Source organism: Parasteatoda tepidariorum, chromosome 1 (genome assembly GCF_982258835.1).
Source record: "Parasteatoda tepidariorum strain Cologne lab strain chromosome 1, Ptep-v5.0, whole genome shotgun sequence".
NCBI classification, from domain to species: domain Eukaryota; kingdom Metazoa; phylum Arthropoda; class Arachnida; order Araneae; family Theridiidae; genus Parasteatoda; species Parasteatoda tepidariorum.
In genome coordinates, this window is record NC_141755.1 from 29,903,975 (window position 1) to 29,930,986 (window position 27,012).

Here is a 27,012-nt window from a genome sequence, read left to right on the forward strand (position 1 = left end):
ACACTAACTGGAGAAACACAACTGATGTGACAAAAAGGGTGCCCACTTTCTCGGGGTGTTATAAAAGCTCTAAAAATTTTAGCGCGTAATTTTTAATAATTCGCAACTGTTTTTCCTTCATGTTCATAAGTTATCTAATCAAAACAGTTTAAATGTTTTCTTTGTTATAATGAAGGTATAAATGAACTGCTTCCCAAATTTTGAGTGCTTCTTCGCATAAGGGGGGAAATCTGTGTATTCCATCTTTCACGCCCTCACCATCTTGCAGAATTAAATGATAAATGTGAGTTTGCAGGAATGCGTTCTAAATCGATTGCAGTAAAAGCCGCAATTCAGGAAAAGCGGGAGAAGACTGGATCCAAAATATCAGTTTTTAGGAAATAAATATGGGATCTTCAAGCAGCAAAAGGGACCAAATAAAGATATTTTGACATGCGTGGTAATTATAAACTTAGTTCTCAATCTACATTGAGTACGAACTGATAAGCAGGCGTCGATGAAACTTGGTATCTATGGCATATGGACAATAGGAAAATTTAATTTGCAATAATAGAAATTTTAAATTCGTATAAAAAACACAAATTAGAAACGTAAGCCTTTACTTTATCATGCGTACATTAAATGTCCATTCCCTTTTTACCAAACGCAAATTAAAAACGCGATATGGAGAGTGTAGCCTGCATACGTATTATGGTTTCTTGAGCAACATGGCATAGCATGTCATGTTGCTGAAGGCAAACATAAAGGCCAGCATAATAACATAACACTTACATGCATGAAGGCAATCATGATACTTTTTAATTCCGTTTAATTTAAGAGCCTCATCCACCCTCTTCCTTGCACTAGTTTCCCAGTCTCTTCGAATTGAGAACTCACTTTTCTTCCTCTTTCTTCTCTTATGCCATGGTGCAAAGTGATTTTACGCCAATGACACAAATCATATTTTTATTGCGCCAAGCAGAGACACCTTCTTCTCATACAAGAAGATAGCCATCTTGAATATGAGCCTTCTTATTTTAAAATTCTTTTTCTCATGCTATACCATACATAACAAGTTTCAACGGCATTCGTCCCCCAGAAAGGCCACTATGACGATCAAAACAGGTAAGTTTGATCTCAATCTATGATTGGAAATTCGGCCGAGTCACAGCTAATACTTTAAAATTCTATATTGTTTTTAAATAACAGCTTCAAGTGCGTTTCGCTGAAAGGAAAGTGTTGATACTAAAGAGATTTCTCAAATTCTTACATTAGATGCCTTAAAAAAGTGGGGTATAATAATCTAATATTTGTGTAGAGCCAAAAACCATTTTTAGATAAAAGGGGGAAAATTGGAACAGTTTATGTTCGTCAAAATTTAAATCTATATTCTAAATTCATTTTAGTGAAAATGCATGCTCTAAAAATTTATTAATTTCCATATTATATTATTAGAGAAAATGTTTTAGTATTAATGACTTCATAATTAAATTTATTTGAAATTCATATTTTATTCTTCATAAAATAAATTTGTTTATTCCAAGTACGTATTTGCTAAATAAAAAGTTATATTTCCTTATAAGTAATCTAGCCACAGGTTAAGTTTACTTAGTTGCCAGATGCCTCCTGTGGCTGAATACCTGGGACTTTAGCCCACTTTATTCCCTTGTTCGCACGTCATTTCAACTTGGGACTACAGAAAAATAAAAGAATGACGTCGACAGCAATGCTTTTTTTTTTTTTTAAGATGTCGAAACAAAACTGTGGTAGCATGTAGTTGGAATATAGCTGACAAATAATTCCCAAAATTAAAGATTATATCCACTGGTAATCCATTTGTTTACTGTGAGTTTAAAAATTTTGATTAAAACTGCCTCTGTTTGTCAGAGACTTCTGAAAATATTTATTCAGCAATCACTAAAATTGAATGGAAAAAAAACTTGTTCACTGCGTAATATAAAAAGCTTGCCTTTTTATTATTATTTTTTTTTTTAATAAAATGCAACTTCTTTATTTTTTGCAGAAAAAATGTTTTCTGAAGTAAGCACAAAAGCACGACGACACATTCGCTTGAGTTTTAAAATTGTTTAAAGAAACGGGGACAAAAATATTTTTACAAACCTTGTCACTGCATTAAAAAGATAAAAGAAGTCTAGAGAAATTTCTGAAAAATCTAAATTTCTTTTTTCTTCCTTTTGAAACTGTGAACTTGCGTTGTAAAATCAATACTCATTTCTTTCTTGCACATTGAAAGATGATTCCGCGAAATTGGAAACACAAAGTTTTCAACAGCATTGAAGTTGTAAAGATTGAATTCATTCTTTTTTCAATTATTGTGAGTAGAGAATTTCCCTTAGGAATACATCGATCACCGCTACAAATCTTCTTGAGATAGATTTTTTCTTTTAATTAATATTGCAAGACATAATTTTTAATTAAATATTTAGAATTTTTGGATAATTATCTAGTTGAATTATGTAAAAAATTATTAGGTAAAGTTAAGAGAAACCACTCACAATTCAACAAACCAGCAAAAAAATACTTAATTTAATTTTTGTTAAACTTCCAATAAACAATTTTAACTACTTTTGTTTTAGAGGCATTTTATTACTATTTTGTTGTTAAATTTGTCACACAAATTGTAATAAAACCTCTATTCTTATTTCTTCAGAAATACTAATTTTAAGGGTTGATGAAATTATGCACATCAGTAGGAGATATTTAATATTTCATTTTATAACCATCGTTGAACAGCAGACTCAATTTTGGGTTTACGACTTACTTTATTCAACTCCGTAGCCTTGTAATTCTGAACTTAATCCAGAAGACAAAGGAACTTCTTGATCAAATTTATGGGGAAAATTTGTTTTCATGAAGGACTTTTGATGGAGTTGACCCGCATTTACATTACATGGAGAAAGAAAACCTCCCACGGTTAGCCTGAAAGGAAGGAGACTCTAACCAATGATTTGTCTACGCCTGAGGATATATTACATCAGTACTGTGGTCGATGCGAGTCGGGTGCAAAATTCGTATCGACCAGCCATCGCTGGGATTCGAACCCAGTTCACCTCATTGGGAGGCGAACGCTCCATCCTCTAAGCTTCTACAGCTCTTGTACGAGATATTATAATTAATAAGAACCACAATTTAATCTTTAACAATAATAATTGCTTTTAAAAATTTTACAGTTCTTGAAAATTAATATTATTAACCTTGAACGCCTTAAAATTATTGAAGAGTCATGAAAATGTTTGAGTTCTAGAAACTAAAGAATTATAATTATAGAAAAAACTTAATGAGAAAAAGTAACTTTTGCTGAAATATATTGATTATTTTATTATTTTTAAACAGTTCCACTGCTTTTGTTAGCCTATTTTCTCTACTTTGAACACTCCTTATAGAAAGAACATTGCCCCATCTTTCCGAATCAGCAGTTATAAGTTATGAGGCAATTTTCTCCATTTAATTAATAAAACAGTTGCTATTTTTTCAATTAAAATACAATAATTTTATTTTGTATTTCGCAACCAGCATATAGTTTCTTAGGGTTGCTTTACATATGAGTCCTTCAATCAATCAATCAATAAATAAATACCCTTTTTGTTTACTTACTGAAACTTTCCTTTTTTTTAATTTTTAATCTTATAACTTCAAAAATTTGTAATTTATAATTGAATTTTTTGAACAGACGGCATAGATTTTTGTAAAAATGGAAGCTTATATTTTATTAAAACAGTAAAGAATCATAAAAAAGCATAAGCTTGTACCGAAATTTACTTTGTTGTCAATAAACATTTTAATAGCAATAATAATAATAATTATTATTAATCAGATAGTAACCGAACTGCACATAATCAAAACATTTTACTGAGTAAAATATTGACGTTTACTAATATTGCTGAATCTGATTCATATCATTGCAAATAATTTTATGTTTCGATTTTTTGTTAGCATATCTGTATTGGAGTTCTTATTTTTAAAGTAAATTAATGACTTAAATATCGCCCATTCGAAAGAGATTTGAATACAATTTAAATTTTTATTAGTTTCAGAATTTTCTGTAAGATCAGATGATATAAACTATGATGTAACCAAGTTTATTAACTTGCAGGTTTCATTTATATTCTTCACAATTAATTATCCAAAATAGAACGATAATAATAACAAAAAAAATTCTTTAATGTTTATTTAAGTTAATAGAGCTCATGCTTTTTAAACGTTCATATTTTTCCCCGTTTCCTTTTATAATGCGCCATACCGAGCAAACCTCTTACTTTGAGTATTAAAGCAAAAACTGGAAAGATTGAGTTGGGAATAGAGTTCTTACACCGCGTAGTATATGTAGTGGAGAAATTTGCATATATTTCGCGTTCCGTTGACCACTCAACCGAATGTTTTCGGGAAAAGGGTTCCGGGAATTTTTCTCATAAGCGTTCTCTCTGATAAGCTTTAGAAATCATAAATTGCTTTTTGGAAAAATGCGGGGTTTTTTTGAAAAAAAAGCTTCTTGAAAATAGTGTTTTTTAAATGTCTGTTGCATTTAAGAGGTAATTTGTGTTTGTGAAAGTCTTGAATAAGTGTATAAAAAATAACAAAAGTACCAATTAATACACTCCCTCGTAAAATATTTTAGTTAAATAATCAAATTAAAAGCAAAGGAATTTCAACCCTTAATTGTTTTGTTTTTTAATATAAAATGTGAAATTAAACTGCACTGTAAAAGATCTGGATCCAACTACGGTATAAAGTACCGGCCCTTAGGATGCATCATTCGTAAAATCCATTTTTACCGTAAACTATTATACCGTAATTTTTACAGTAATATTTATTTAACACTAGAAGGACGGAAAATTGGTATATACCTATATTGCCGAAAAGCAGTCAAAATGACTGGATTGTGACTGCTTCAATAAATTTGTTTAAAATTAATTTTTAAAATTTTTTATATTATTTACAGTTATGTAACAAATTATTAGTAAATATTAGCAATAAAAAAATTATATGTTGTACAAAAAGTCACAAAATTCTAAGAAATTGTGTCATTATATGCATCATTGTTTCTCTAATTCAAATTAAAAGCAGTCAAAATGACTTCCTTATGCAATCTAGTGCTAATTAGAGTGATTCAGTGATTTTACTGCAATTATTACTGTAAAAATTAAGATATTTTAGATTTTTTGTTCCGCAATATGTTCCAGTAAAATTGGATTATACGGTAAAAAGTACCGGCATGCTGAGTTCCGGTACGTTTACCGCAATTTGATCCTGAATTCTTTAAAGTGAACACTGCACCCAGAAAAACGGACCACCCTAATTAACTTTCGATCTAATGATTAGATTTTCACATTCTAGGACTCAATCTTAATGGCTCTAGGGGTGAAATCAACCATGCTAACTAATAAGTGCAGATGATATTTTAAGGTACGAATTAAAACACAAAAACATACTTTCTCTGAATAAACATAACTTTTTTTCAATTGATTCGGACTTCTGATCCACAAAATATAGGAGGTAGCCGCAATCTGAGTTTTTTTTTTTAATGGCGGGCACTTGGAGCTATTGTCCATTGGCCACAGAAAGTGCCAGAACTGCTAATTCTCTTTTCGTTACCCAATGGGCACCTGTGGCGAAGCCACGGCGGTGGAACAGCGTCGCCCACGTCACACTACCACAACCCGTTTATAGGGCGGGTCACATTCACACATTCACACACAAAGGAGAAAGGACATAGAACACAGATAGAGGGAAAGAAACATCCATGCCTTGCCCGGGATTCGAACCCAGAACCTTTCTGATGCAAGGACAGTTCCCTGCCCCCTACACAGACTGGTCGGCGCAATCTGAGAAATATGGTTCCATATTTTGGTCAGGAGAGTGATCCAAAGCTTGGACACCTCAATGTTAATTTTATTTTTTGCGCATTTCGCCATATTTTTTCAACTTTTTTAAGCGAATTGAAAAAGTTTTGCACGCAATTATGAAATTCGTTTTTCCAAAGCAATGCAAGAAATTAATTTTAGCAAATATTTATTATTTTATTTAATAATAGTCGAAGACATTTTGAATTGTAAGGTATAAAATTTTTACATCATTTTAAAGAATGTAATTTTAAATGTCAAAATGCAAAATTTGTGTGAAATTGGTCGAATAGTTCCTAAGAAATCGAATTTTAAACAAGTTGTATATTAAATCGCGTATTTATCCGTTCTATTTTTATTATTTATTTATTTATAATTTTTTTTTAATTTTTATTTTTTATTTTATGCGCATTGTTAATTTTTGTATACGTAATGTAAATCGCATTCATTACGCTTTAACACGTTCAAACAACATCAAAAGGGATATTTTTAACTGTCCCCAAAACATATTATTATATTATTTTAATATGTATTTGTTCCATTCTAAAACATTTTCTAGTCTAAAGCCATGAGTATGATTATCGTATTCTGCGTTTTTGAGCAGATAAGGTTTTTATTTTATTTTATAACCGTCGTTGAACAGCCGACCCAATTTTTGGGTTTACGACTACTAATATTCAACTCCGTAGCCTTGTAATTTTGAACCCAATACAGAAGAGATCCTGGATCAAGGGAGAAATTTGCCTTCGTGGAGGACGTTTTGGCGGAACTAACCCGCATTTGCGCTACACGGAGAGGAAAACCACGAAAACCTCCCACGGTTAGCCTGACGGCAAAGGGACTCTAACCCATGATCCGTCTACCACAGAGGATATTTCATGTCGGCACCGTGGTCGGTGTAAGCCGGATGCGGATTCGTATCGACCAGCCATCGTGGGATTCGAACCCGGTTCACCTCATTGGAAGGCGAACGCTCTATCTCCTGAGCCATTGCGGCTCAACAGATAAAGTTTCTCAAAATTAATCGTACAGCTTGCAATGTTTTTCTACGAAAACAAACGGTTCAAAATCAGTTATAGGATTCTTTAATAGATGGCTCTGACTGAAAAATCGTTTCTGCAACATATTAGACCTTCTGAAATAATTACGTGAGTGGCTGTTAATTTTGTTCTCGGTAATAAGCAGTTGCTTCAAAAGATAGTTATTATAATTATCTTCGGATCATCCTCAGGGATGTTTCCCAGACCGTCGCCAATAGCCCATTGTGAAGCTCTAGTGCGACATAAATGAACAACAACAACTATCTTTAAAGGTTTAAATTTAGCTGGTTTTTTGAATCATTGGTTATTTTTGAGATGCTGGTAAGATCATAAGATTATGTATCTTGATATAAAATATGGATTTTGACTTCAAAGAAACTGCCATTTTAAAGTTTTCGGGATTTTTTAAAATGTTAGTAAATTATAATTAATGTAATTAAATTATAATTAATATATTCAAATTATAATATTGTTTTAAATCTATAACTTAAAGAAGTTTTTTTTAAGTTTCAAATATTTAATTTTTTAATATAAATAAATCTCAATACTGCTGTAAATGTATGACTTAAAGTTATGTTGATTTTGTTCAACAAAATCACTAAAACTTCAAAATTTTTGCAAAATTGTATCAATTTTTAAAGTTAATATTGCTATTTTTTTTACCAGCGGGTGACCGAGCTCCGCTCGGAGAAAACAGGCATCGAAGCTAACTCGAAGATTTAAATTTTCAATTGTGATTTATCAAAACAATACATGCCATAAGAAAATTTGTGAAACCATTGGTAAAAAGATAACCGGTTAAAGTGCACCATTGTAAACTATCTAAACAAAGTTTGGAAAGGGAACTATTCTATACAAAGGTAAAGTTTGAAAAGTCATAGGAAATAAAATGTAATTGATAACAAAAAATTATACAATTGAAGAAATGGTACAAAGTGAGCAGTGTAAAGATTGAAGTGTGTTGAAGTTCAATATTTTTGACAAATTTATTTAGAAAAACCAAACATATATACATACATAAGAAACATATTATAAACCTATAACAGCATAAACATTAATCATCGATTGCGAAGTCTTCCATGTTGTCCAGGTAGTTTGTTGTCGGAGAGGCAGGTGCGGCTGGTGAGTTTCTCTTGTTCAGGACTTCATTCCATACGACGTTTCGGGTGTGGGTTGGATTCTCAGGAGGCAGCAGGGCCTTCAACGCACTTTGACGCTTGACTCTTGAAAACGCGACGTAGAGCATTCCGTGCACGAAGACCGTCGTGAGGAGAAGCACGCCGACGAATTCGAATGTTTGGCCTTGTGACTTGTGTATCGTAATGGCGAATGCTGGAGTAACTGGGAATTGGTGCCGTTGCATAGTTGGCCCAAGCTGTGATTTGCTGGAGTCGAGCGTGATCCTTGGAAGGTGTACTTGTCGGCCTGCGTGTTCACCGGTGATGATCTTAGTCTTGATGATGTTGCTGCAAAGTTCGGTGACAGTCAATCGTGTTCCGTTGCACATTCCTTCAGAGACGTCCAAGTTTCGGAGAAGCATGATGATGGCGTTCTTCTTGAGCTTCAGATTGTGTGGAGGCAAGTCGGCGATGTTGATCGAATTCAGGAATTCAGGCGCGAATTGAATTCCCCCTTCATGTTGATCCCTTACCGAGTCGAAACTTGTGTATGTCTTCTCTTCGCCTGGAAGCATAGCGATAATCTGCTCGTTGATCTTGTCCTTATCGTCGTTCAATGGTGCAAGAATAGCGCGATTCTTCATTGCTTCGTAGTTCCCACTTCCGTAGCATGGTCCGAAGATTTCATCGATGAGGTTACCACCAGAGCTAATTTCTTCTGGGACTTCTATTTCGCCGAGTTCATTCACTTCGAGTTCCCCGTCGCCGAGCTTTAGCAGGTATTTCGCGAATTCTTCTTCTTCGGGATCAACGCGCATGTTCAATGTTCCTCGTATTATCAGCTCTACGGAGTCTTTCATTACGGCGGCGTTGTTCCTCTAGGCGAATGTTGCGGCCCCTGATTGTTTCGTTTTTTCGTCATCGTCTTTCATAATCGCGGTATTTTTCTCGTTGAGATGCATTAAGCTCCATCAATATATCCGAGATTCGTTCCTTGCTACGCTGCTTGACTGCTCTTGTCGGGCGCAACGGCGTTATCATCGGGTCTTGGATATTCAAAGCGTGCATATTGGTCGAAGATGTGAAAGATGCGGCTTCAGATGGTCCCGACATGTTCAATTGGTCACGGTTCACAACGAATTCGTAAATTTGCTTCCGTTCATCCGCTTCTTGAAAATTCTTGCCCAGGAAAAGGCGTCGATGAGAGAGGTATTGTCGAGCATAAAAGACGATGTAAACTCCGCAGGAAGACGCGTCATCTTGGTGGTTGTAAGCGTTGCGAGGTTTCACGATGCATCCTTTCAGCTTTTCATTCGTGACAACGGTATTCAAAACGTGTTGCAGTATTTTTCTCAAAACAGCATCGATGGGCAGCGGGTTGTCGACTGGATCGCAGACTAATAGTTGACGTTCTCCATAGCTTGCTTCGTAAATTCCTAGCATCCAGTGCTCGCCTCTATCCATTTGAGCTCTCTTATGAATGGGAATGAGTAGCACGTCGAATCCTTGTTGAACGCCGTATAGATAGTTGGAAGCCTTGCTCTGGTCGCTGATATCGTTGAGAAGAGCCATTCCTTCATAAGCGCCATCCGCTGTTGTAACGTAGAAGCGTGCGACAAATTCAGGGTGAAGTACGGCAACTTTGACGGTCGGGTAAGCTTGTTCGGCGTAATGGAGAAGCATTCTGACAATGACGGTATCTTCTAGTTGTCCATTTGCGGGTAGAATTGAGTTGATCGCTTGTTGTTCCAAAATTCCGGCTCCTTGAAGAATTTCATGTAGAGGTGCGTTCTGCATGTTGAAAATGTAGCTTGAAATCTGATGAATGTTGAAATGTCGGACTTTGTTGACGGTGATTTGAAATCGAAATCAGTTCCTTAAATGCTTTTTTGGAAATTCGAATATTTGGAAATTGGCATTTTGAACGAATCAAAAAGAACGAATCTTTTTAGTTAACGAACGAGCGCTAAATTCAAAATTTCATTAACAAATTTCCCTTAATAAAAAGCAGTGGAATTAGAATCGTACTTTTTCAAAAGAAAATTTAGTAAAAATATCAAAGTTACCCTTATTTTTTTCTTTTATATTTGTTTTACCTTAATTTTGTGATTTAAAAATAATCGTGTGGTCATCAAACTTTATTAGTTCGCCATATTGGCTATAGATGGCAGCACGTTACCGCTTGAAACTTATTAGACAATAGACAAAGAAAATTTAAGTGCTGCCATCTATAGCCATTATGGCGAACTAATAAAGTTTGGAAATATCCTATCTGTAACTCCGAACTGCTCGACCGTAGCGCTTCAAAACCGGCGCCAATCGATTCCTCGTGGCCAAAAACCCCAGACCCCCAAGTTTACCGGAGTTTATTAATTCTGGGGCGATTTTCGACTTGGCAACCATTCCTCGTATTATAACTCCGGTTCTGTAACTCCGAACTGCTCGACCGTAGCGCTTCAAAACCGGCGCCAATCGATTCCTCGTGGCCAAAAACCCCAGACCCCCAAGTTTACCGGAGTTTATTAATTCTGGGGCGATTTTCGACTTGGCAACCATTCCTCGTATTATAGTATAAGATTACTACTAAATTATAATAACTGCTTCGACTTGAAAGAAAAAAAAAGCTCTTTTAATAAATCGAGCCAAAACGTAGTCATGTGACCTCAAGCTGAATTCTCTTTGAAACTAACTCAAGTCAGATTTCTTTATCGTAAAGTTATTTGAAATATCCCAGTAAAAGTTTTCTTTTTAAGCTGTATTTTCTGATCTAGTGACTTTTCTCTTCTTTCCTAAATATATTTGACGAAAGAAGCGAGGAAGTGTCGAGTTTCTCTTCCTGGAAACGCATAGTTGGTTCGTATATTCTGAAAGATTCCTCCTATAAGACTGTATTAGAATGTCCAGATCAGAAACTTCAAGCTGCAATTGTTTATTTTTATACTCATTCCCAGTATTCCATTATCTATTTTTGTATATAGCGTGAACTACGGTTAACTATTTCGAAACATAAATTTCTTGACAACATCTTTTTCTAATGCGGTGCAATTTCCTCTCTTTTTTACACGGATATTTCCTTTTAAACTTTATTTAACTCAGCTTTTGTATTAAAAAAATGAATTTTTCGATAGTTTGCAATGGTTATTTTCCTGATTTTAATGATATCAATTTATTTTTTAGAGTGAAATTTTATTCGAAATTAACAGATTACCATTTCTTTAATACGAGGTAAAAAGAAATTAATAATCAAGGCTGTTTTTCGAAAGCGTCAATTAAATAACGCTTTTTTGATAATAATGTGCTATTTTCATATCTTCTGTGAATTTACAACAGTTATTCACAACTGTTAGGTTAAGTTCAGCCTATTTTTAGCTAGTGCCCCGTATAATTTTAAAAATATTGCAGATTGACACTGTAGAGAAAGGAGCTATAGTTTGTGATATAATTTTTTAATACTTAAAAGATTTACTTACATTATTACAGAATTACATTTTTATTATAGAAAAGCGCAAACCTTATCAAAATTACCTGAGAAATTTTTGAAACTTACTCAGCAGCGCAGCGAACTTATAATTTTGGGGAGGGAGAAATTTTTTAACTTTTAGAAGGAAATTCGAATTTGATCAAATCATAATATATATTTTACATAAACTGCGGTTAACGAGTTTAGTCCTTCATGTGCCCAAATTAAACGGATTTTCTTTTGTTATAATTTTAGAATGTAATTAATTTGAACTATGGTTAACTATTTCGTTACATAAATGTCTTAATAACATCGTTTTTTTCAATTTGTAGAACTTTCCTCTCATTTTTACTAACGTTACATATACTTTAGTGCTTGTATAATATATAGTCCACATGAACTGCGATTAATGCACTTAGTCTGTCTTTTGTCCAAATTAAACAAATTTTCTTTTGTTACAATATTAGAATGAACTTTGAACTATGAATAACTATTTCAATGCATAAATGTCTTAATAACATCCTTTTTTTTCAATTTGTTGCACTTTCCTTTCTTTTGTTACTAGTATTACATATACTTTTCTACTTGTATAATACACTCTACAACAAAAAAATCGACGCACCAAGAACGCACTTAAACGCTCAAAATCGACGCTCGATCAGGCTGGAATGATGCCGACTGGGGACGTATAGTCTTTAGCGACGAATCCCGCTTCCAACTGTGGCCTGACGATCATCGAAGACGTGTTTGGAGACTCACAGGGCAGAGGGAGGATCCTGCCTTCACTATTGTCCGCCACACCGGCCCTCAAAAAGGCATTATGGTCTGGGGTGCCATTTCCTTTGACAGCCGGATCCCTTTGGTCGTCATTAGAGGTACACTTACTGCACAGCTGTACGTCGACGACATCTTAAGACCTGTTTTGCAACCGTTCCTTGGCAGCACCCTGATTTGGTTTTTCATCAGGGCCAGACCACATAAGGCACGTGTTGTTATGAACTGTCTGCAAGCTTGTCAAACTCTTCCTTGACCTGCCAGATCACCAGATCTCTCTCCCATCAAGCATGTCTGGGATATGACGGGAAGGCTATTGCATCTGGCACGGAATGTTGATGACCTCGTTCGACAATTGGATCGAATTTGGCAGTAAATACCACAAGAGACCATTCGGGAGCTTTATCAGTCTATGCCACGCCGTGTGGCAGCTTGTATCCAGGCTAGAGGCGGGTCAACGCCTTATTGAACTTGTTACTGTAACTCTGCAATAAATTATTCAATTGATCTGAAATTTTAATCATTTACTATTCTGTACATTGTCTTCCTATCCACCAATTTTTCGTTTCAATCGGACAACTCCTTCCTGGTGCATCGATTTTTTTGTTATTGAGTGTATATATTTTACTTCAACTGCGATTAATGTGTTTAGTCTTTCATATGTCAAAATTAAACAAATTTTCTTTTGCTACAATATTAGAATGTAGTTTGAACTATGGCTAACTATTTCGATTCATAAATGCCATAATAAAAAAAAATTTCAATTCGACGCAATTTTCTCTCTTTTTTTACTAGTATTTTTCCTTCCAAACTTTACTTAGCTGAGTTTTGTATTGAGAAAAAGGAATTTTTATTTCTAACTTTATTAAAACTGAATCAGAAATTTTTGAAATCCACTCAGGAGCTTACCGAACTAATAATTTCTGGGGGATGAAAAAGTTTTTAATTTCACGAAGGAAATTCGAATTTGACCGAATCATAATATATATTCTACATGAACTGCGATTAACGCGTTCAGTCCTTCATGTGTCCAAATTAAACAAATTTTCTCTTCCTTCAATTTTAAATTTGTTAAATTAACTCTTGCCTTTGGTAGAGCCGAAGAAGCAGTTTGGAATAAAAAGCAATTAAAAGAAGATGCTTACTGGACGATGATATGGCGATAAATTCTGTCTAAGACGATCAGTAAACAATTGAAGCCTACATTTTCATCAGAGAATGAAAGAGAATTAAATTAGGATCATTTTCACTTAATAAAAGTGGTAAAAATTTCTTTCGATGATAATTTATTTTTGGCGGTATTACGATAAATTCTGTTTTCAGAGATCAGAAAATGATTGGTACTTAGAGTGTAGTAAGGCTCTAAGATGTAGTTAGAATTTCAGCTGAAAAAGATGTTGGAAATTTTACTGCCGATAAATTATATTTGGCGATGCCATAGCAATTATTCAAGTCTTAGACTAAATAGATTGAATAGATAAATATAGTAGACAAATCTTAGACTACATAAATACAGCAAAACAATTTTTAAAAATAATCTGATGTCTTAGGTTTCTATTAAAAAGCTTTCTAAAATTATTTTAAAGAAACCTTTTTAAAATTAAGTATAGAAATATCTCTTCGCTAACTTTGTTTTCTTTGAAAAAGAGTTTTGAAAAGTCAAACTTATTTTATCTATTCAAAAGTTGCAAAAACTCCAGCAGTTTGAAAGTATACATTATCTCCACAGTGAAAGAATATTTTTAGAGCAGCTGCCGTTGTTGAAGAACTGAAGAGATACTGAATAAATAAAAATTCAATTTCTCAAGTGTAAATAACTCAAAAAACCGCCTTTAACTATTACGAATTTCTAAATCAATTTTTCACAGAATATATAGAAAAAATATTATTTCTTAAACGTCAGTTTAAATTATAAAAATTGAAACTTTTTCGAACAATCTGTTGTTAAATTATAAGCTTTACTATGAATTAGATATAAATACGTCAAAACTCTATATACTCTATATCTCATCAGAAAAGTGTGAAAATGGTCGAATATCTCGAAAAATATGAAACGGATCAAAACTCATCTCAAAAGTTTTTTTTAAGATAAATTCAACGATAATAAACTTGATCCCTACCTTTACCTCTAAAGTCAAAGGGAGCAACATTTTATTGCATATTTGGATTCTCTAGAGAGAAAAAAAATACCATAAAATGATCTTCAGATTCTTGAATTTTAATTCTTGATCGAATTGTTATCGAGAAATGAAGATAAGTTTTAAATTGTTTAAAATAGATACAGTTCCAGAAATGCATGTCAGGTATAAAAAATATAAGCAGGAGTATGTGACACTTTAAAAAAATCGATCTAATGACATCTAACTAAACAACATAGCTTGGATATCATTAAGTAGACTTTTCAAAATAACAAGCATGCCTCTTTTTACTTCCCAACCTGACAAGTGTTTCCCGGGCTGTATCTATTTTGAACAATTTAAAACCCATTTTCGTTTTGCGACGGTAGTGCCATCTATGAACCAAAACGAAAAAAACAGAAAGTCTTGTTAAGGTGCCTTTTTTTGAAAAATCCAAATCGGGGATAAAATCGGATTGGTCAAACCAGATAATAAAAAAGGGGGATACTTATTTCAAATTTCAAAGTGGCTCCCCGCTCAAGTCCCAGGGAATCAGGTGAGCAGTCGAATTCGGTATCCTCTAAAACCACCGCTGTCTACGCTTAGTTTGAAAATGGCGCAGAATGTCAATATGGAGAAAAGCCACAATTCTGTAAAAATAAAAAGCATTTGTGGTCTAATTTTTTAATGTCTTAAAACTTACTACAATGCTGCATTACTTGGGCTCATAAAAATTTGTAAAAACTAAGAATAAGGCAGTGATTTTGATAATTGTCATCTAGATGGAAAAATTTCGCCAAATTGGCAATTTTTTAAAAAGTTCAATAACTTTTAAAATATTTAAGTTATTTGCTAAGTTATCAAGCTATTTCCAAAACCCAGATAATTCTTCACGGCAAGATTATATAGGTAGTTTAAAATCATCACATTGCTTCCACTGTAAAACACTTAAATTGTTGCTTTTTTATTTTCCTTGGTGACAGAGCCTCGAAAAAAAGCGTTATGGAAAATATTTGAATCTCTACTTACCAGCTCTCATGTTAAATTATTTAGTTTCCGGTTTTAAAATCTTTTAGCAAGCAGTCATAAGAGTTCCGATAATTGGACCATGCGGGATATCATAATGCTTCTAAAGAAAAATTACATGAGTTGTGCAATTAGATTGGGATTTGGTTATAGTTTTCCAAAAATATATAGCTTATGAATCCTTGTTAAGAAAAAAAAAACATCAAGAAAATGTACGCATTAGCGACTGCAAATTGATGCTTAAGTAAATTGATGAAAATACAAAAATTCTATCTAAGTCTTAAAGATTGCTTTAGAACAAGTTGGGATAAAAATCATTGAAACCACTTTGATTGTCTGATGAAATTTGGGGTTCCTCGACTCTTTTCTTTTTCCAGCAGCAAGCAAACAGGTCTTGATGTTTTCCGTTTCGACTTCCTCAGCTGTAATTTGATAAATTTCGATACCTTTTTTTTGTTTGACTAAATACTACTAATTTTTAGCTCGTAATGTATGTACTTTATTATTTTAAGCTTAAAAAGTATACTAAAGATAAATTGCGATGAATCATCATGCATAGGTTTTTAAAACATATATTAAAAAAATGAAGAAAAAGAAGATTTCCTACTTTAATCCCTATTTCTTTCTTTCTTTTATTTGACTGCTTTTTTAAAATGATGTGCTGAATTTTTTCCTTAAACAAAAAAAAAAATCCATTACTGTTCAGTCAGTCATTTTAGAGAAGTTTTAAATAAGTGTAAAGATACCAAAAGATATTGCAAAAGAAACGAACCGTTTTTGTTCCTTAAACTAAAGAGAAAAAAATTCAGAAGTGCAATAAGACTTTGACAAAGACTGGTGTCATCACCGTTACCATGGCAACCTATATTAATCTGCAAGAATTTTAAATCTCAATCTTCCAAAAATAAGATTTCTAATTGAAAAAGCGAATTGACTTTTTTTAACTACATGAATCGATGCAAGAATGATAGCAGTAAAATTCTCTTGAGAAAAACTAACATTTGCTAGCTTAGATAGGAACCGATATTTCAAACAAATGTCATATAACAATTGATTTTTCCTACATTTGTAAATCTACTAAACTGTTTTTATGTTTAAATTAAAATTAAAGTAAACAGTTGAAATTTGCTTTTTTAGTTTATATATTTATTTGTTTTGTATTTTAAAGGAGAATTTCTCAAATTTTGCGAAACTCAGCAAAACTGGACTAGAACGTTCCTTTGAAAGATATATTGACCATATAATTTTTTTTTATTCTTAAAATCATGCATAACATGCATTTTTTTTAATTTAACAATTTTGTATTCCTTCTAATTAAACTAATTTTAATTATAGCCATTTTGGTGTTGCAAGTGGAACAGATTTTTGAAACATATTTTTAAAAAATTTGAATATAAATAGTACTCGTATTTGATATTTAAAATATATATTAGAAAGGCCACTCGCTAGACGAGGGAAAATTTAATAAACAAATAGATTTAAAAACTTTTAAATACTATAGTGCCTTTTTCTTTTTCTTTTTTTTTTTTGCTGTACTTATAAAGATATAGGTTGTTCATAACAGCAGCTTTTACCCTAATTTCTATTTGCCAGCAAATAAAAAGAGCAGTATGATTGTAAAAGGTTGCTTTATTTAAGCGTGTCCTTCATTCGTGTGATTTTGCTAGAAAGAGATATTAAAACTGAGTTTTAAGTTTCGTTCAACTAACACTCTCAGAAATAAAACTCTCACTTTTGACGATTTACCAATCCTTAGGCTGCGTTTCGTCAATTTTGGGAATCATTTAGTCACGAAATCATGTGATTTGAGATAAAATGAGAACTCTCACATGCATGACGAAAATGTTTCCTCAACTCGGAACCTCATAGCAGTGCATTGTAGGAGATTGTTAAAATGACTACAAGACGATCAAAAATAAAGAACCGAAGTCGACTAATGTATGGGGGTCAAGGAGCTGGATTCTCACTGGGAGTTCACGGGTTCGAATCCTGCTTCGGGCATGAGTGTGTAATTTATCTCTCTATTTATCTTTTTCTTGTATTATAGGTGGACATTGATCCACCTATATGGTGCCTACGTTGAAAAGTTAGATGCATTAGGAAATTAGAAAAGTTGGAGACTTCTTTTTTTTTCTGGAAAAAAAATAGAATGGCAAATTACATACTTTTTAATTTTGACGAAATTCGTTTCCTTAAAGAAATTACGATTATTATTTCATCACTCTTGGCAAAATTTTTTGCACGGATCATATAGCAGGAAACAGTTTCGCCAAAAATGAAGAAAGTTTCGAGAAATTTGAGCGTTTAATTTTTACAGTGTACAAACTATTTTAAAATGATATCAATATCTGAAAGCATATTTACTAGGATAAGTTAATATCTGAACGCATATATCATAAGTCAATATCTGAACGCATATTTACGAAGATAAACTCACTTTATGGTTTACATACACAGAAAAAAACATCGAATAAGAAATAAAATGAGGAGTAAAAGTGTCCCGCCAAAATAATAGCCTAAATAAGTGCCACATTTTTAAATGACTTAAAATGTATGATGTTGTATACCATTTACTAATACAATTCTGTCAAAGACTGAAACTGCTTTTTTTTGTACATAAAGCCATATTGAGTATGCCTTCCTTCTCTCAGGGATTGTGGTCGTAAGAAAGGCCAAACCATTCATGGCTTTCAACCTTCTATCCAAAGTCCATCTACGTTAAATTTAGTGCATTAGCCGAAACCTTTCCATTGCATTTAGAGCCTCCACCTCATTCTGTAATGGAGAAGATATGAAGATGAACTTTTCTTATTTTTATATCGTACAAAAAACGTTTTATATATCTTACAAAAAAGTTACGATACAAAAATATTTAACAGTTGCCGATCTTCACAAACAAGAACAGAAAATAATAGAATTGAGGTGACCCAGACAGTTTAGTGCGCTAGTACAATGACATAAGAAAAGAAGAAGAATTCTTCCCCCTTATACTGCTAGGTGGAAGCTCATTAATCGTGTGGGAAGGCTTCAGTCATGGTGGTAAACTTGACCTGATATTTTCCGCTTGCTGTTTTGAGGCTGCCAATAATCAAAAAAATCTAAAAATCCATTTATTGCCATTTGCAGAGAGAATGGTTGGCCCAAGATGGATTTTTATAACAGGGCAACGCCTTTGTTTACTCTGGAAAATCTTAACAGTTTTGGTTTTTAGATACTAGAGTGCCTGTCATAAATAATCCGTCCATTTAACTGACCAAAGAAAACGTGGAAAATATCCTTAGTAGGGCTATATATTCCAAAAAGTAGCAGTTTCAGTTTGTGACGAAGTTGAAGGCTGCCATCAGTGATACCTGGAATGCTAATGTCCTCCAGGATTTAATAAATGGTACGCAATTCCATAAATTTCGATAATATACAAGCAAGCAGATATAATAGTTTTATTTGGAAGTAGTTTTATTTCCCTCTTTCATTCTTTCTTTCATTTTTACTCATTCTATGTTTTTTTCCCTGTCCAAGTGGAACAGGAAATGAGTTAATGCTTGCAAATATGTGTTTACATACAGACTTTCTTAATATATACTTTTGGTTCTCGTGGGGTTTTCTTTGTGTCCATTTACGGCATAAAATCAAGGTGACTTAATTTAAGTGGGCAGCGCTGTTATACCGAGTACAAAGCTCGAATTTAAATTTGTTGACTCTAAGTAACAAAGAAAAACTAAAGCACTTACTTATCTAACTCTCTTCAATAAATGTGATAACATAATTAAATCTAATCTACTGCTATTACTTCGATTCCTGCTGTAAGAACATATAAATGAAACTAATAAACTAAATAAAAGTGAAACTAATTAACTAATAATAAAACTAATTGTAATTGTTTTCGCATAAGCTAGATGTATATTTCTCTTATAACTGAAGATTATGGCATAGCTTTGTTTAGGGTTTTTGTTAGTTATACACACACATAATGATGAAATTCACAAAATTCTTTGAAAATTGATTTGTTCATTTCTTCTATAGTTTAAACTTTATTCATTTTGCTCTTAAACTTCTCTAGTTTAAAACAATCTCCACTTGAATCACTTTCGCACTTACGCAGCTCTAAGATGGTATTTCAGCTTCTAGCACATGAATAGAAGCATATAGCCTCTGATAAAATCAATCGAATAAATATAAGCTAGGAGTCCCCCAATCGAGCCTCTTCGCATCTGCATACACTTCTGCTAAACGAAAAAGAACTTTGATGGCAATTGCTCGAGCTAACGCCTGGCGAAATCTCTTTCAGCTTTTACGAAAAGAGCTTGTCACTTTCTTGGCGTAATCACATTTTCTCTTCGGATAGGAAGAAGTTGTCCATCCAGAAAAGTACTTCGCTATCTAATAGATTTGCAAAAGAGACGCCATTTTTCCATCCTTAAATCTACGCTATTAAAAAAAGCATCGCCATTAAGCGTTTTGCAAACTCATTCGATGAAATTGGTTGATTATGGGGATATTTTAATAAGCTCTTTTGGCAAACGATCTTTAATGATGCAATATGTGTGATCTTTAAAGAACGATCTTTATTTTGTTTGCAGAGATGTTTTTTAACGAAAAACATTCGCATTTAAACTTTCAAGTATTATATTTTTCATGACATTGCAAAAGGTAGTGAAGGTTAATTATTATATTCCCCATACTTCCAATGTTGCAATTAATTAGAAAAAAAAAACTTTTGAATTTCAAAATAATGTAATGTTTAGAATTCTAAATGCACTATATAAATATAAATTATTGTCTAGCGATAAAGTCTGATGTTAAAATAACGTCGACAATTCCCTTTTCCCTTAGAAATATGATGTAATTGAATTTTTAAAGCTTGCAAACTTTTTTAGAATAATTGTAAACTCAAACTTTTTGAAGTGTTTTTTTTTATTCAGTAACAAAACTTAAAGATTAGAAAATGATTGAATTTTTTTTAAACTTATTTAACAGTTTGCTAAAAAAATATGTTCTTTTTCGCATTAATTTCACTGCAATAATGCGACGCATTAAAACAATATTTGTTCCCAAAATATTTTACAATCATAACTTATAACTTCAGCAAAATTTAAATGCTAAATTTAGATATCTTTTTACAGGAAGTGTGATTTTTAGAGTTCTTATGAGCATTTTCAGAAAGGTAGATTCAATTTTGATCCATTATACCATTATATTGAATCATAATATGATTTGAATTTGCTGCAAACTTAAATTCGGAACTAATTGACGCAAGTTAACATTAAAAATGAACCATGGAATTGAGTAACCAGGCTTAAGGAGTATGGTTAGATCATTCTACTTGTCACCATATTAAGATAGTACAAAATTTAAACACTCCAAAATTTCATAATAAAATTTTCACGCATTTATAATTCCAAGAATATCGTAATTTAAAATTTTATTTCCTAAAAACTATTTGACAAATTTTGTTTGTAATTTAAAACTACTTTACTTTTGAATTGAAAATATTTTTGACCATTATTAATAAAGTAATGAAGTTATTTTATTATTTTTAGTAATTAATAATGATTAAAAATATCGTTATAAAGAAATATATTTGCATAAAGCAATATTATAATTATAACTAAAAAAGCTTTGATTGGCTTAAAATATTTCTAAAAAATGGTAAACTGAGCAAAAAAAGAAAATTTACGTTCAGGGATCTTATCTTCTAATTGATCTCCGGACTAAACTATTAGGACCATGTTTTACAGATTACAGCTACCCTCCTCCATATTTTCAAATTCAAGAGTTCGATTCCACCGCAAAAAGAGGTACATTAATTTAAAGAAAGTGTGTTTTCGAAATTGATTTCACAATTTAAACAATTGTCAGAAGTAATTAGCTAGAAGTTTTAAGATTAAACTTTTAAACAACTAAAATTGGCATTTAGTGGAATGCTGGTATGCTCCGTAGAACGTGGTATACCCACGTTCCGTGGAACGTTGGGTTTGAACATTATGAAAACATTTACTCAGAGTAATACTTTTTGTTTCTCACATTTTATGAGATCATCTTCACCTTTCATGGGAATTTCATATTTTATGAGATCTGCTGTGAAGAAATTCAGTATACTCCTATTTCCAGTGACAAATTTATGAAATTCAGTATACTCCAACTTCCAGTGAGAAATTCATGAAATTCAGTATACTCCTATTTCCAGTGAGAAATTTATGAAATTCAGTATACTCCTATTTCCAGTGAGAAAATTATGAAATTCTATATACTCCAATTTCCAGCGAGAAAATTATGAAATACAGTATACTCCTATTTCCAGAGAGAAATTTATGAAATTCAGTATACTCCTATTTCCCTATTTTTTTAAATTTTTTTTAACCTTTTTTCATTTTGAAACCCTTTTTGGAAGGGTTTTTGGGTCATCAATCAGTTATATGAATTAGAGCTATTAAATTTTGCTAAACATATAATTTTCTATCTTTATAATCTTTTACTTACAGAAAGGTTTTATTTGTAAGTAACTGTATTCCATTCATTCATAATAACACCAATTAAAGAACAAACATTTTAACTGCAATACGGGGAATTGAATTCCTCTTTCACATCGGCTGCATTGCTTAGTAGATATCGATATCTCGATTCATCGATTCATCTAAACCAACTATATCAGTAAGCTTTTATTCAAATATGCATTAAATGTTTCTCTATGCAGAGAATAAAATTGTATCATTATTACTTCCATATGCATTAGAACGACGCAAACACATGCAATCTATTAATTATACCAATCAACATTTATTCTATCAACTATCTTTTATTAATTTGAGTTAGTTTCGGTATCAGCTATTAGTTATATTCAATTACTTAGATTCGGATTCTTTATTGTATGGCACTAAATCAATCAGCATGAATCACAATAAAAATCATATAATCTAGGAAAGAAAAAAAATAATGTCTTGCATGTGTCTTGTATGGTTTAAATTTTCTCCACATTATCTTTATTGGGCAATGTCTTATAACTAATTTGACCTTCACGTGCGTCACAGTTTCTTTCTTTTATTTTTTAAATAACATACACAAATTTTTCTGTGTCTTTATAAAATTTAATTTACTTATTTACTATCTCTTGTTCTTTATTTATGCATACAAGAGTGTCCAAAGCATAAAAATTTAAACTTTTTCATGTTTTTTTCACTTTCATTAAACAACAAGGAGATAAACTCCAGTTATTTTTGTTATCACTCATTTTATCATATTTTGACATCATATTTTCCTCAAAAACAAATAAAAAATTTTTATTAATTATAATGGCCATCATAATTAACAATAATATCATTTTAAGCAATCTAGATACAAAGATATCGTGTCTAACTATATTTTTTCGTGGATTTATATTGGGGTTCTAAAGTTTTGGTAATTTTTTTTAAAAAAACGATGTTCTCTGCTTTTATTTGAAGATAAACGATTATCTAAAAATTAGGACGTTATGTATTAGAAGTACTACCTTACATACTAAATAAAAATAAGAAAATGGCTCTGGTCATTTCTCTTTTAAATGCTTGCAATCCAAATATTTCTTCAAAAAAAGTATCTAACAATCATATTGTTTTTCATTAAATAGCGTATTGAACTATTTCTTAACTTCCATTTTATTTAAATTAAATCAGAGCTAAATCCTTTGAAACTAATCATTATCTTCATGCACAATTTACCGTAAAAATATCATAAGCCTTTTTTCATGCATAATTGATCGCAGGAATTTATAATAGTTGCGGTAAAAGCAGAACATAACAGAGGTTAATTAATATGAAGTACTTTGGATAAGCGCCATTAATAAAAAAAATAATACTGATTATATTTAAAAGTTCTCTGTTTAATAAAGAAAATGGATTTACTGACAAAAAAAGGTGAGAAAGAAAGTTGCCTAATCTGTTTTATTTTGAATTAGAATTTTGATGTCTCTAGATCTTGAATTATTACAGTCCACGATCTTTATTCTAATACCCCATTATTACGACCCTTCCATTATAACGACCAATGCACCGAGGAAGTTTCGTTTGCTATTCCATAGAAGCAATGTTATTGTATTGTTTATTAGTACGTCCACACTACATAGGTCATTCCAATGTAGCGACCAAAATTTGATGAGAACCAATTATTTCTTTTGCTATTTCATCTCAATCTTTCTCACTCGCTAATCCTTTTTTTTTTCAACAAATAAGTAAGGATAACGAATTAGTTAGGATAGAAAAAAATCTTCATGTGATGAAACTTCAGACTTTTCAGGGAGCCATTGAAACTCGGGGCCCTGGGCCAGAGACCATTCTTAAGAACGGTTCTGATTATTCATCATTGAAATTTAATTAAATTACAAAACCAATTAGTGAGAATTTTTTTGACTATGAATGAAAAAAATTTCAAACTATTTTTATTTGGATTTTATATCTTAATAAGTTTGATAATCTAACAGCTTTTTTTAGTTACTCTTAGATTAATTTTTTCTAAATAAATAAAAACCGAAAATATATTTTTGCTTCCAATTAGAACGTCAGAAAAAAATATATCAAAGGGACAAAGGTGTTTCATTATTGTCATAAGGCTAAATAATTCAAAAGTTAATAACCACATCGAAACTATTTTTATATCAGAATGTTTTATCCTTTCTCTTAAAGTATATGAAATTTCATATTGTTTCAGTTTATTGTCATTGAATTAATTATATGAGTGAGAAGTGTGAATGGTGATAATTTTCCGGAATAGCGAAGGCGAGAGTTGATGACAATATTAACTTTTTATAATATTGAAAAGCCGGCCAGGTGGCCGAGCGGTTAGCGTGCCTGACTGCGAAGCCATAGGCTGCGGGTTCGAATCCCGCTCTGGGCACGGATGTTTCTCTCTCTCTCTTTGTGCTGTCCTCTGTTGTGTGTGTGTGTGATGTGTGAATGTGGCCCACCCTATAAACGGATTTGTGGCAGTGTGGCGTGGGCAACGTTGCTCGCCTCCGTGATTTTGGTTCACAGGTGCCCACTGGGTAACGCGAAATGAGCAACAATTCTGGCATAGTATAGGCAAAAGATACAAATTCAGTGCCTGCCATTGGAGGAAAAAAAAATAATATTGAAAAATTATATCAACCTGTTTTCAAGTCAAATTTCATTAAAATCTACCAAAATAATTCAGGGGATAGGCCGTCCGAACTGTGTAGGGGTCAGGGAATTGCATTAGAAAGGTTCTAGGTTCGAATCCCGGACAAGGCATGAATGTTCTTTCATTCTCTGCTTTATCTGTCCTTACTGGAGGAGCAATGTTGGCCGACCTAATATGGTGCCCCTTAAAGAGTGACCAACAAACCTGACCTGATACCTGAATCTGGCCTGAATTGACGAATGTCAACCCATGTGACCAATGGAAAATAAAGATTATTAATAACAGATATTTTCCATACACTAATATTTTTCTCAACCAGTAAGAAAAAAAAAGTACTGAAAAGTCGAGAATATTTGAAATTTCTTTCATATTTAAGCACCAGGGAATTTATTCTACAATACAATCACTTCCATTGTTGGATTCGTTAAAATTTTGAGAAGATGTTATATTTATTTCCGAATAATTTATCACGACATTATTAGGAACAAGTCAGGTGCAAGTTTTCTCATTTATTTCTCATTTTTCAAATTTTCCATCCATTTTATTTTAATACTTTTCTCACTTTCCAATTTATCAATTCATGTATTTTTTTTTCTTTCTGTAATTTATAAGCTTCTTCAAATGTAGGGACATTTAAAGAATACATCGTTTTAAATATCGCAGACAAACCAAAATAAACATTTTACTAAAAAGATTTTGTAGTTGATACAAATTTTAAGGAATGATATATCCACAGGGATTTTTGGATGTCTTCCAAAAATGTTCAAGGACGCATAATTTACTATATTTCTTGCGTTAAAAGTCTTTTGATAAATTCCTTGGAGTTTTTGCTTCCGTTGTTTGCTCTTAAATATTTCTTAATAGTCTTGAAAGAAAACTTTTTGCAATTTTCCTTATAGCCATTTTAATAAAGTGAAAAACTAGAATTATTTTAGATAGGAAAATATTTTCGAATAAGATATTAAAAGAAAGCACATGCTTAATTGTTTTTGAGTAACTATTTTGATTTTTTATAGCGAAAAGATATTCTGCTTTCTGACTAAGTTTTTTTCACTCTGATTTGTTGCTTTTTTTTAGGGATATGAAAAATTTACAATGCCTTTGAAGTATTTAAATCGACCCAATGTTTTAAGCGAAAATAAACATCGAAGTCTGCGGTCGTATTTATCACTTATGTTTAAAACTTAGCATAACCACACAGCTTAAAATGTCGAATTCAAGTTTCAATAATATGTTTTTAGAAACAACTTCTGAAAGACATTCAAAATATAAACAATTTGCTTTTTCAGCCCAAATTTCATGAAACTTTCTTCGTTTTTAATGAAACAGTTTCCTGGTATATGCTCCGTACAAAAATTTCGTCAAGGTGACAAAATAACTGTCGTCTCTTTATCGAGGTAAAATTTCGTCAAAACTAACGAAATATTTCGCCATTCCATTTTTTTTCGAAAAATGACAAAACTAACCTAATGTATCTAACTTTTGTAATCATCCCTTTATCGTGGGCACAACATAGGTGTATAAATGCCGCTCGAACAATGCAAGAACGAAAGATAGAAACGAGTGAATAATTACACCGATGCCCAAAACGAGATTCGAACCCGTGATCTTCCTGGCACTAGACCAACTCCTTGACCACCGTGAGACTTTTATTTTTGAGGGTGTGTAAGCACAAGTTAAGTCATTACAATGTTAAAATAATAAGATGCAATTTCTTGGATTATTTTCTTTTTGTATAATTTCAAAGACGAAAGGCAACTTATAAGGAAAGATAATAATTGAATTTCGATTCCTTTAAAAATAATGTATCCTTACATCACACTATGTTATGTTTATTCTTCTTCAACCAAAAACTCATCGAACCTAAATATAATTGGTTACATATCGTGTTCATAATCGTAATAGTAAAACACTTTGGATATACATTATTAAAGATTTATAACATGCCATTTATTAGCTAATCTAAAGAAGCTATTAATTCGATAATACGAAATAGTTTTGAGTTATCAATTCTGAAAAATCTTACACGGAGGAAAAAAATTCTGGTAAAATGATCGTACAGTAGTAACGTGATTTGCCATGCTGCAGAAAATATTGTTTGATATTTTTTTTCTATTTTGTTGCGCCATCTGTTAACAAACTTTGTTACTAATTTGAAAATTTTATGAGAAAAAAATCAATTTCTTTATGCAAGATGCAGCAAACCGTAAGTTTCTGTTTTCAGTTCTTATTTTAAGGGATTTTTTTTTCAAATCGATGGTCACTTCTTTGACACCCGGTATAAATCATGTTTTGTGTTCCTTCATATTTCAACTATCATCTGTTTTAATATTCCTAACCCGAAAAAAATGCGAGATGCATTTAAATGATTCAAAAAGATTTTTGCACTGTACACCATATAAAAAGCTGTGATATTATTCTGTATACCAAATAAAAAGTTAGCTCGAAAAATTAAAAAACAGTCTGTTTTATTAAATTTAAAACGATTCTTTTTGACGTTAAACGAAGACA

General features: G+C 32.1%; 1 protein-coding gene across 1 annotated transcript in view; it reads left to right on the forward strand.

Moving 5' to 3' along the window:
* The window catches only part of LOC107455647 (uncharacterized), a 102,277-nt gene that overhangs the window by 43,391 nt on the left and 31,874 nt on the right, over positions 1 to 27,012 (forward strand). The gene's annotated exons all lie outside the window — the stretch shown is intronic.